Source organism: Mizuhopecten yessoensis, unplaced genomic scaffold (assembly GCF_002113885.1).
Source record: "Mizuhopecten yessoensis strain PY_sf001 unplaced genomic scaffold, ASM211388v2 scaffold2411, whole genome shotgun sequence".
In the NCBI taxonomy this organism is placed as follows: Eukaryota; Metazoa; Mollusca; class Bivalvia; order Pectinida; family Pectinidae; genus Mizuhopecten; species Mizuhopecten yessoensis.
The window spans coordinates 268,681-282,717 of record NW_018404533.1 but is presented as its reverse complement, the minus strand read 5'-3'; positions in this window follow the sequence as shown (position 1 = coordinate 282,717).

Below are 14,037 nucleotides of genomic sequence, written 5' to 3'. Positions count from 1 at the left end.
TTATCGACAAAAGTGCCGTCCATACCGTTATCCGATCCTACAAAAAAACCTACACAGAACTTACATTTTGACTGAAGTTTTGTAGAATAAAAAAGACATTTGAATCTTTTGTATGTTTAGATTTTTTTTAACATTTTTATTAATATTATATTAAGATGACACTACTTTAGCTAGCAGAATACCCAGATGGCACACTATGGTAAGGGTGTGTTGTTTTTAACTCTATTTTTATGTAAGTGATTGAGTACACGAGAATTTACACAAAGCAGGTGTATCTCAAACGCGAGTCGGAGTAGACGTCAGGTTCCGCAGTCAAAGAGGAAATTGGCGCCAATATATTTTGTTTCCGTACTATATTCCACCAATAACAACTTTTGTTTGACAAAGCATCATGTTTATGTTGGGAGAAAGGCTGTTTCTATTAATCTTTCGACCTATCGGACAATCCAGTTCAGTATGTAAAACATATTGCTGAACTGTTCTCATCAATTTTGTGACATTTTTGAGAAATGAACTAGTTTTGTTCTTCTGAGGAGTCTATACTATTGTAAGGATTTGCATGTGAATGACTGTAAGATTTGAAATACTTATTCATCATTTATGTGAAATGTTCAACCCGAGTCAAGTCTCTGATCAGTGTGAGCAGTTTGGACCAGGAAACAAGAACAAAAGGTCTACCAGGCTTGTGTCACTCACACGGATAACTCAGTAATTATGGCAAAATATTCTCATTATATGTAACATTGTAAATGAGTCGTCCGGGGCAGGGCAAGACCCCAGAGTTACTTATGGTAGCATGATGGTCTTTGTCTCTTCATTGATAGCAATCACATACATAGTTACAAGGTAGTGATCTGCACCATTTCCAATCGTTACCTAGAGTCAATCACCATGGATGTATTAGTCTCTTCATATCCAGCAATTGTAAATATGACTAAATATTGGGGATCTCAACTTTTTCCATGTAATTATCTTGGGAGTAACTCCCTTGGGTGGGGCAGACCCCCAGACCAATCATGGTAGCATATCTGTATTTGTATTTTGTATGATCATTTACATCTCAACCATTTCCATGATACAACACCTTTTTGGCCTTGTTCCTCAGACCCCTGGAGGGATCATCTATTCATTTGTACATTTTAAATCCCAACGATCTAAGAATGTTTTTAGTTAAAAATCTATTAAGAAGTTTAGAAGATGTAATTTAAAGAAATTATTGATAGAGAGATGGAGAACGGACACCACAGTATTTTTAAATAAATGGGGTACCATAAGCTAGGCTGTAATTTCTTTTCACTTGGGGACATAAACATCTCCCTAAGGACTCAGGAACCTAATTCACTTCCCTCAGGACTCAAAACAAAACATTGTTTCCCTGAGGACTCTGTGACTACCATTATCTCCCTTATGACTCAGAGCCCAAGAACAGCATCATCCACCTAGGGTGCCAGGGATCGTTGTCACCTCCCTAAGGACTCGGAGACAAACATCACCTCCCTAAGGACTCCGAGACAAACATCACCTCCGTAAGGAGAGGAATCACGTTTCTCTGCCTACAAAGCTCCCTACTGTGAGACAGAAACCAGCCTCTGTGCGGTTATCAATATTTATTTCCACCTAAACACTGCCTGCAATAGTAGATTCTGCTTTGTCAAGGTCAAAACAAGCCAGATTTTCATTGATTCATGACTTTCTCTTCTAAATCTTATTATGTAACACCGTACTTCTAAATTTATTTTGTTTAATTATTCAATTGGCCCCGTAGTTTGTGATTCTTTCTTGATCAAGGTATAAGTCGATTGTGGTAACTTTGGGGTGAAACATTCTCTCAATCCCAGGCAGGGGGGAATTCTACACAGGAAGTGGTTAGCAGATCTTTACAAAGGGTAAATGATACAAACAGTACACAGTATTATCTATGTGGACTGAACCTGTGTAATCTGGATTCCTGTATAAACCAGACATTCAACTAGGTCACAATATATGTGTAAATGGAACTTGTGTAATCTGGATACATTCTATGTAAATGGAACTTGTGTAATCTAGATACCTGTATAAACCAGACCTTCAGCTAGGTCCTACTTTATACATTTATATTTAAATGGAACTTGTGTAATCTGGATACCTGTATAAACCAGACCTTCATCTAGGTCCCACTGTATACATTTCTATGTAAATGGAACTTGTGTAATCTAGATACCTGTATAAACCAGACCTTCAGCTAGGTCCTACTTTACACATTTATATTTAAATGGAACTTGTGTAATCTAGATACCTGTATAAACCAGACCTCCAACTAGGTCCTACTGTACACATTTCTATGTAAACTGAACCTGTGTAATCTGGGTACCTGTATAAACCAGACCTTCAGCTTGGTCCAACTGTATACATTTCTATGTAAATGGAACTTGTGTAATCTAGATACCTGTATAAACCAGACATTCAGCTAGGTCCCACTGTATACATTTCTATGTAAACTGAACCTGTGTAATCTGGATACCTGTATAAACCAGACCTTCAGCTAGGTCATACTTTATACATTTCTATGTAAACTGAACCTGTGTTATCTGGATACCTGTATAAACAAGACCTTCAGCTAGGTCATACTGTATACATTTCTATGTAAACTGAACCTGTGTAATCTGGGTACCTGTATAAACCAGACCTTCAGCTAGGTCCCACTTTATATATTTCTATGTAAGCTGAACCTGTGTAATCTGGATACCTTTATAAACCAGACCTTCAGCTAAATCCTTCTGTATACATTTCTTTGTAAACTGAACCTGTGTCATCTGGATACCTGCTTAAAATATGTACATGGATTTTTAAATACCTGAAGATAAGTGATATCATAAATGACAATGATGATGAGGATGACGGTGCCGACACGGCAGTGGGGGTGTTGACGACGATTATGCTGATAATGATGTGAGATTGTTTGAATGTCATTTTTATGTATATATGTAAATAATCTCCCTGGGAAGTTTTAGTTTTTTTTAAAAATAATTATGGAACACTATTTAAAACAGTTAAATTAGTGAAATTATCCATGATATAATCTGTTTTACTTGGTAATTTATTTAGATCGGACTTGTTTTGCCACAACAGAGAATTGTAGACTATATATATTGTTACATACGCAGACTAGGACAGAGACAGACTCAACAGTCTCACCACTCATTTGGAATGTGTGGCATGGCTTCCCTGGAATCTACAGGGGTCGTCTACAAAGGTTAGAATGAAGACAATAAAATATAGGGGTCATCTCCAAGGTCATATTGTAGACTTTGGAAACATCTATACACAGAACTAGCTAGCTGTGTGGTTAGTAGACAGTAAATTCTATATTTTTTCCAGGGACTTTTTTTAGACATCTAGACAAAAATACACTTCTTTGATCATCATAGCAATGAAAATGCCAGGGGAGATAACTTATGTCATGCTTTATTTAATAGAGAGAAACTAAATCTATCACGGAGCTGTACAGACAATACATTCACCAAACTATGCATGTAGCACATTCCAATCCTCAGTGCATCTGGAAACAGTGAGAAGTAACCATAATATGATTCAATTTATGCAGCTAGGTTGACTAGAATAATCAAGGTATTGAAATGTGTCGTATTCAAGGAGACAACAACAGTAGATTTCCCCCGCATGCTTGTACACATTTGTACAGCTAGGTAGACTAGAATAATCAGGGTATAGTTATGTGATTTATTCACGGACAAAAGTAGCTCTCCCAAGCGTGCTTGTACACATTTGTATGACTGGGTAGACTGGACTTATCAAGGTATTGTAATGCACGTTATTCAAGGAGACAACATGAGAAGTTCTCCCAAGCATGCTTGTACTCATCTTTACAGCTGTGTAGACTGGAATAATCATGGTATTGTAAAATGTGCTAAATTTACAGAAACAGAAAGGATAGTTCTCCCCAGTATGCATGTACAGATCTTTACAATTTAGTAGACTAGAATAATCAGGGTATTACAATTTGCCTTATTCAAGGAGACAACATGGGAAGTTCTCCAAAGCATGCTTGTACACTTGTGTTACAATTGGGTAGACTGGAATAATCATGATATGGTAAAGTGGCTTTATTCACAGAAACAAAAAGGAAAGGGCTCTCGTGCGTGCATGTACACATTTTCACAGCTGGGTAGACTAGAGTAATCAGGGTTTAGTTAAGTGATTTATTCAAGGACACAACAATAGTAGATCTCCCCAGCATGCATGTACATATCTTTACAGCTTGGTAGACTAGAGTAATCAGGGTTTAGTTAAGTGATTTATTTAAAGACACAACAATAGTAGATCTCCCCAGGATGCTTGTACATATCTTTACAGCTTGGTAGACTAGAGTAATCAGGGTTAAGTTAAGTGATTTATTTAAAGACACAACAATAGTAGATCTCCCCAGGATGCTTGTACATATCTTTACAGCTTGCAAGGTAGACTGGAATAATAACTGTTGAAATTCAGTAGGTATTGATATGGGAAGGAAATCGATGTTCCAAGCTTGTTGAAGTAAATCTTGTTTCTCGAGCGTTTCTCGCATGCAGTAAGGAATCCTGTGATGAAGTCAGGAACAAGGCTTCAATGAAATCTGATGAAATAACCCACACCTCTACCATAATCCATATAACCGCTATCACCGACAGGCACAGGATCAAAGTCCTTGACAACAGATAGAATAACCCGGCAACAGGCATGGCCATTACACTCCCCGATACATCATACCACATGGGCTGACAAATATATCATTGACCTAGCAAAACTGTTACTTTTTTAAGAGCCACTTGTGTTATAAAAGACAAATATCTTGGATCAGAGTCACATAAAAGCTTTGAATCCTGCTTTGAACTTCCCATTCATGACAAACATATTGATTGACATTCCCAGCAAGTTACATTTTTCCTTAATCGTTCCTCTATCACAGTGAAAATGGACCGAGTTTCCTCCTTTGGGACGGACCAGTCCAACAGCGTCTGTAGGTGAGTTGTTGAAAGGCTAAGAGCCACTTGTGATATTAAAAGCAGCCATCTTGGATCTCTGTCACATACAAGCTTTGAATGCATCTTTGATATTACATGGCAAGAATTTCGACACATGGTATCAATGTGAAGTGGATTAGCCAAAGGATGCTGCTCTCGTTTCCAATTTACAAGCATTCCGGCAAAATATGCCAATTATATTATTTACCTGAAGCCTGCTCCACATAGCTAACCGAATCCTTTAATGCCGCTGGTATCGCCTTGCCATATCCAGGGGATCTAACTATGGTACGATTCTACAGTTACGTAAATCATGGGTTTCCTGGAATTTGTAAACCTATTACTCGACTTTAGGTAACACCCTGGTATTCAAAGATCAAACATAGGCTTATGTTACGAGTCAATAATATGTCAGGCGTGTATTTATGTAAGTAATTTTTATAGTCTAAGGATAATAGATATTTTACTAGGCTAAATTTTATTCTGCAAGATATGGTAATGTTTATTATCCGTCAGACATGTGATACTTACATGATGTATTACTTACAGCTTATATATAGTAGGTTACAGAGCTGATACAACATTCGTTACCTCTCTGTAATCTCCATCGACTAACCTAACTGATACAACATTCGTTACCTCTCTGTAATCTCCATAGACTAACCTAACTGATACACCATTGGTTACCTCTCTATAATCTCCATAGACTAACCTAACTGATACAACATTCGTTACCTCTCTGTAATCTCCATAGACTAACCTTACTGATACAACATTCATTACCTCGCTGTAATCTCCATAGACTAATCTAACTGTCATCTTTGCATAAAACGTAAGGATCCCTGTCCCACTGCACTGTCTTTTTCCATATATACAGCAATCTTCCCTTAACTCATTCACCCCTGAAAATTCATAATAAACTATTCCAAGCTATATGAATTGGAAGAGTTCAAATGCTTCTTCAGGGGTGAATGAGTTAGCATCTTTTCATATATAACTGTAGCACTGTGTTTGGGAAAACCACTTCTGTTGACCAGGTAGCTCAATCTGTTAGAGCGATAGTATAACAACCTAAAGTCCAGGGTTCGAATTCTGTTCTGACCTCTTTGACTTTTTACACTCGGAACACTTTTGTTAATTTATATAATTTTTTTTTATATCTATTATTTCTCATCAAAGTTCCGTAAGGTATGGTTTTCTTTTCAGAAATAATTTATCAAAATTAAAGTCATGCTGGTAAAAATAATTTCCAACACTTAGTTACCTTGAGTTTTGGGTAGTGGTATGGGAATCCTTAACTCAACCCTGACGAAGCAGCCTGCAGAGTCTTTACATCTATGTGTGGTTGAAATTTACATCATTTTCCTGGTAGGAGCAGGGATATTGTTCCCAGCATCCAGTATTGCTCAGGTTAGTTTCGGGGGGAGGGAACTTGTGACAAAATTCTAAACGAGAGACTGAAAATATTTCATTATCTCAGGGGTTCATTTGCAATAATCATTAATAGCAAAAAACAATTGATTAATCACAGAAAATCCTTCCATTTTTTTCTTCAGGGTGTCACTCAAGTCTAAAATGTTTTTTTAAAAATTGAAAATGGCGTCATTGTTACTAAATAACCTTAACTTCTTCTTTCCTCCATTCTCTCTCTCTCTTTATAATTTTGTGGATCTTGACATCAACAATTTGCCCATTTACATCTGCCAGGCAGGAACCCCAACCAAACCCTGATTCCTCATTTCAACCCCACCCCCTTCTTGTTTGAGTTTTTTCTTTTCCTAAAACCACCTTTCCGATTTGCATGATGGGAAGGCCACCCATTTCGGAATATTTTGCAATATTTCAGTATGTGTATGCCACCACGTTTTAAAAATGTACAGATCTAGGCCTAATAAACTTTAACCCTTTCACATACCCCTATTTAACTTTAATGACCTCTTCCATAAATTGATTTGGATGAGTCCATTATGGTCTACAGTGGTGAAAGGGCTAATTATTGATGGACTGATAGATCTTATCAACAGGTGCATTCATCTTAAATCAAAGTTAAACAAATAAATTTAATTAGATATGCTTAAAATTCTATGACAGATCCCTTCGTAGATAAACAAACGGTCAAGATAATTTGAGAGGAGGCGGACAGCCACACCTAATACTGCTGATTCAGGCTGTTATAAGGAATATTTGTTTATATCTTAAAGTGGTCAACCCTTTAAACCAAAAAAAAACATTCTTGTATTACATGAAATCTTTAATCTTCTGTTTATCCAGATGTCGTGTTTATTTTCTAAAGATGGTCGCCTTGATTTGGGGCAGTAAGATGACAACCTTTAGAATAACACAGATGGCTCCTGGACCACTTGACCTTGGACTGACCTTGGGAAAGCATCCCCAATGTCCAGTCACCTTGGAGTCTGGGTGAGCAAATGTCAACAACCCCCACAGGGAGCCGGAAGTGCTATCGTTTGTCATAGTAATTTGACCACAGACAGAAATAAGCGTGGACTATCCCTGGTAATATGTCCAGACATTGAGTGTCCATGTCTTACTGACCACCCCCGTGACTGGACACTTGACCCTTCTGTATATATTGACCAACCACCGTAAGTGTTGTGCTGAGACACAAGACGATGTCTTTGAGATTACTGTTTACAAGCTACGACCACCTCCTGGCTGGCAGAGGGTGATGATATGTATTCCAGTAATTCCGTATTCAGACTTGAAATTGACATTTTCCAATCTCTGAATTACTCCTTTTGTGAAAAAAAAGCATGTCCATACAAAAATTTAGTGCATGTATTTAAGAGGTTTTAATTTAAGACAATAGCTCTTAAGTAAATTTATTTTGTGGAAAAACATCCTCAAATTTCCAGGAGTTACGCTCAAATATGTTCTTTGCACTCCTCCTTGAGTATGTCATGACAAAATCAACGGATCTATACATGCCATCAGAAACGTAGTGGTAAAATTTACCGACTCTGAAGTCTAGCAATTGGTCAATTATTTCATTTACCTAAAACCAATCAAACAACTGTCCTTGTGGCTTTGGTTTGGACAAGACATATCCCAGGGATGCAAAGAAAATAAATGAGCCTATCCTAAATTGGCCTTATGAGGATGGACGTTGGTGAAAAGACTGACTGAAAAGTCAGTATATCATTTTATACACGAACCACTTAATGATGTTTTGTGAAATTCAGACCAGTTTTTCAGTCACTCCTTTCATTCTTTTACCTTGTTTTTCATCGTACACTTCTATATATTCTTTCTTTCAGTCAAACAGCGTCCAAGCTCAAAATCTCTAAATTCTTTATTGTAATTTCTTCTCTATTTCCTTAAGTTGAAAAGGCTATCAAACATTTAGAACATGAGGATTTCATTTGAAAATAGTTTTTGAAAACCCAGACTCAAAATCACCTTTCTCAATATTTAAAAGCAGAGCTCCAGTTAATTGTCATCAGTTACCTCCCTTTATGGAATCTCCTCCTGAAGCCTAAACATGTTTTTACCGTGGAAACATGCCAGAGTCTTACATCACCCAGATGGATGCAACAATTTCTTAATATCCCCCCCGGCTCTCGCTAACTCCAAACTTTGCATTTCTCCTGCAATAATCGTTACAGCACTGCATCAGTCTTCAAAGAATAAAATCCTATTCAAAATTTGTTCTTCTTTTTTAAATTGAAACTTCTTTTCATCAAATCATCATTAATCTTTGTGTTTTCCCTTTCTGCTTTCAAATAAAAAAAATGTTTGCAGCATTAAATAAAACCGCGTTCCCATATTTAACATATATTGAAATGAATAGTCTCATTTACGGGGCTGTTCTGAAATATATTGCTTTTCATCTCCGACATGCAAGTAAATCTATAATTGTAAAATCAAACAGGATTGTCCAAGACCTGTTGATTCTCCGTTATCTGCTATCTATTAAGCTGTCAATATGGTTTCATCTCTATAGATTAGGGGAGAGGCACAGCGAGAGGCTTGGCTCACAATCTCTGCGATTACCACACATCTGACTGAATAGAGACACAAGTAAATGGGAACTGTTCTCCCGAGGGCAAACAAATGTCAATTTCCATGGAAATATACATTTGACGGTTTCCTGCGGTGTCAATTTGTAATGATACATGTTAGTGATAAAAACCCAATTCTTTTATACCTTCACGACTCTCTCTCTACTCTCTCTCGCTAGCTGTGGAGGCTGTCGACAACACCCTACCTCTGATCTGTGTGATGGAATTCGTGATTCGTGAGTGCTCCAGCTTGCCAGCACATTTGATCAAATGTTAATATTCTTAGGAGTCTGAAGAATTAATGACACACTTCCTAATTTTCTTCAATGTTTCAAGATGAATGACACAGCTAGGGTTACAGGCAGAGACACATGTTGCTATCTAACAAAAATATAGTCTCCAAGGTTACGCCATCAATGGACCACCTGACCACCCTAGAGTAAGGTTAGATTCACACTCAGACCTATCTATGTAAAGCGTACTTCCCAACTTTTCCAAATTTCCATGGGAAGATTTTGCATGCTCAAAATTGAATCCTTAATAAAATGTAGATATGGAAAGGTGGTAGTTATAGACAGGTGGTCGTTATACACAGGTGGTATCTATGGACTGATGGTCTTTATAGACATGTGGTAGATATGGACTGATGGTAGCTATAGACAGGTGGTAATTATTGCTACCACCTGTGTATACAGACCATCAGTCCATAGCTACCACCTGTCTATAAAGACCATCAGTCCATAGCCAACACATGTCTATAACTACCACCTTTCTATAAAGACCATCAGTCCATAGCTACCACCTGTCTATAAAGACCATCATTCCATAGCTACCACCTGTCTATAAATACCATCAGTCCATAGCTACCACCTGTCTATAAAGACCATCAGTCCATAGCTACCACCTGTCTATAACTACCACCTATCTATAGCTACCACCTGTCTATAACTACCACCTGTCTATAACTACCACCTTTCCATATCTACATTTTATTTAGGATTCAATTTTGAGCATGCAAAATCTTCCCATGGAAATTTGGAAAAGTTGGGAAGTACGCTATACATAGATAGGTCTTAGTGTGAATCTAACCTTACTCTAGGGTGGTCAGGTGGTCCATGAATGGGATAGTTCACTCCACTTTAACCAAACACTCTGGGTTTGACTCCCCGATCAAATGTGAAAAAGTATTTGGTCACCTGCCCCAACCACATGGGTTTTCTCCAGGAACTCCAGTTTCCTCCCACATTAAGACTCCCACAACACCTCCATCCCAGCCAACACGAAAACCTTGTTTCATAATTGTTATAAAATGAATTAATTTAAAAATATTATATCGCGATTGAATGGACTGTTTTCAATACTCGTTCAGTATTAGATAAAATCAGTTTCATCCAGATTGCATGAAGCTCGCTAAGGGATTCATGTTAAATATGGATGTAACTGATTTGCATTCAAATAGGCATGAATATTTTTAGAAAAACCTGTTCAATATGTGAATTTACATTTTAGTAAATGGCTTTTAGTGATCATACGTCATAATTTCATAATACTGTAATTGCAGTACAGAAGTGCCCTTTATTGTCACTGCAAAGCATCTCTTTATAGACAGGTGGTATCATGGACTGATGGTCTTTATAGACAGGTGGTAGGTATGTACCAAAATGGAGTGAACTATCCCATTCATGGACCACCTGACCACCCTAGAGTAAGGTTAGATTCACACTCAGACCTATCTATGTAAAGCGTACTTCCCAACTTTTCCAAATTTCCATGGGAAGATTTTGCATGCTCAAAATTGAATCCTTAATAAAATGTAGATATGGAAAGGTGGTAGTTATAGACAGGTGGTCGTTATACACAGGTGGTATCTATGGACTGATGGTCTTTATAGACATGTGGTAGATATGGACTGATGGTAGCTATAGACAGGTGGTAATTATAGCTACCACCTGTGTATACAGACCATCAGTCCATAGCTACCACCTGTCTATAAAGACCATCAGTCCATAGCCAACACATGTCTATAACTACCACCTTTCTATAAAGACCATCAGTCCATAGCTACCACCTGTCTATAAAGACCATCATTCCATAGCTACCACCTGTCTATAAATACCATCAGTCCATAGCTACCACCTGTCTATAAAGACCATCAGTCCATAGCTACCACCTGTCTATAACTACCACCTATCTATAGCTACCACCTGTCTATAACTACCACCTGTCTATAACTACCACCTTTCCATATCTACATTTTATTTAGGATTCAATTTTGAGCATGCAAAATCTTCCCATGGAAATTTGGAAAAGTTGGGAAGTACGCTATACATAGATAGGTCTTAGTGTGAATCTAACCTTACTCTAGGGTGGTCAGGTGGTCCATGAATGGGATAGTTCACTCCACTTTAACCAAACACTCTGGGTTCGACTCCCCGATCAAATGTGAAAAAGTATTTGGTCACCTGCCCCAACCACATGGGTTTTCTCCAGGAACTCCAGTTTCCTCCCACATTAAGACTCCCACAACACCTCCATCCCAGCCAACACGAAAACCTTGTTTCATAATTGTTATAAAATGAATTTATTTAAAAAATATTATATAACGATTGAATGGACTGTTTTCAATACTCGTTCAGTATTAGATAAAATCAGTTTCATCCAGATTGCATGAAGCTCGCTAAGGATTCATGTTAAATATGGATGGAACTGATTTGCATTCAAACGGGCATGAATATTTAAAAAAAAACACCTGTTGAATATGTGAATTTACATTTTAGTTAATGGCTTTTAGTGATCATACGTCATAATTTCATAATACTGTAATTACAGTACAGAAGTGCCCTTTATCGTCACTGCAAAGCATCTCTAAGATAAAGCCAAACATCACCTAAATGTTTGCATCCTATGATGATACTACTTGTGGTATACTGAATGTTTCTACAGAAATAACGTGATACATGTATGTGATTTATATTATAGAATGTCTTAATTTTGCAATTATTTTGGGAGATACCAAACCTTTTGTTTCTCTTTCTTTAGTATTAAACCCCAAAATGCCTACCCAGTTATTTTTTGGCCTTTGGACTTCAAAAACAAATTAACAATTGTTGATCAGGTATAGAGACAGTCATATTGGAGACTGTTTCGTATTAAATTTTTTTCAAAATTTTCATTTTTTTTCATTTTTTTTTTTCATTTTTTTTTTTAAACTGTTGTTACCCCTATTAAAATTGATCCAATGTCCATTGTTTAAGGAAGTGAGAAAAAGAAAAACCATGCTGATAGGAATGACAAAAAACAATTCCATATTTTTCATTTTGCAAGTGAAATAGCCTCTACAAGTGTATAAAATATCTCACCTCTATAGGAAGCACTGTATGACCAAACGCATACGAAGGTGTTAGAAATCTAGCGTCAGGTGGTATCTTACATGTTAATAAGGGCAAACCATTGGAAAGCTATCTGTTGAATTGATATGTACTGAAGTAATGTAACTGAAACATGCATCGTAATTAACAGCAAGAAACTCCGTAATCAGGGAATGGCATCCCTCACTCGAATGACACTCGATGATCAAGTGGCTGACGAATTCATCACCGGTCGATTGAAATCAGGATTTTATGTTTAAGGAGGGGACGAAATTAACTTAAAATGTTTCTACAAGTGAACATATTTTTGGAAAAAGTGAAGAAAAAAAGGATTAAAATATATAAGTTTTTTAAATCAAATATTTTTTGGAAAGTTAAAATGATTTTTAAATTATTTAAAAAAATCATGAAACAGTTTTTATTAACATATATGAATCACTCTTGTTGGCAGGGACAGAAGCGCATACGGGGTATTAATGTGAGAGGAAACAAGCCGCCCCGGAGAAAACCTACCTGGTAGGGCCGGTGACCCCTGACCTTTTAGACCAGTGTATAGAACGCTTGCACCATTGTGAAAGGCAAGTGCACTTTCCACTTTGCCACCCACTCTTAGAGAAAATGGATCTAAATCGTAATGAAATATAATAGGATTCTGAATTATTTGATAATGCACAGAGGGAAACTGTCACTTTAGTTGATCTTTTATCCATTTCCAATGATCATTATGACGGTGAACATCTTACAAATATACTAGAGTATTTTACTGTCCCGATATTAACAGTGGACAGACAAAAAGCTTACTAGGAAAGGTGAATGTTTCAAAGTATACAAGAAAGCTTGTTTAATCTTCAAGAGAGGCAACTCCGTTTAAGGAGCAATGTACCATACACCCTTAACTCTAAATTGTTGTGTAGTCATAACAACAATGCCACCATTTTGTTTTGTGGGTGTTAGAGTTAGTACATAAAGATATTTATTCTGCACGTTTTACTCAACAGATTGCAGAATAACTATGAATGCTGGGATATCTTGAGATGTTCGGGTCGTGATCTTGATGGACTGCAGATGAAATTTATTTGTTAATAGCCCGAGGCTGAAAGGCTCTCTGTTCAGCCACACAGGCGAAAGATATAGCTGCCAAACGCCACAAGATTGGTGCAAACATATAAAAAAAACAAGTTCAGGCTCTTGACACAGAGAAGGTGAAAAAGTACTCCTGACTTTTATGTAAGTGTGTGAATGTAAATACGAACACTTACTTACTTCTTAAAGTTTTCCCGTTCAATTTCTATAGAAAAAAATCGTTTTTTCTAAACACAGATACAACTTAATTGAGGTTTTGGTTTTAAGTACTGTTATCTATATAGACTTTGCAGTTTTTAATAATTTCAGAAATATGTGAAAGATTTTATTAAATGAAGGGTTATGTACTCTCAATTTTACAACATATTTGAAAATGTACGGTTTCCCTTCTTGTGTGTATGAGTGTTTAAAATCAGGCGATTTTTTTCTTTTACACGCTGACATATATTGTAATTGTAGGTCACAGCTTATTTAAAATATACAGTAGCCTCTAAACTAGGTATTTGTGAGGGAGAATCACTGATACCCTATTTATAAAATCATGTCAATACTATAAACATAGTGTAGTTA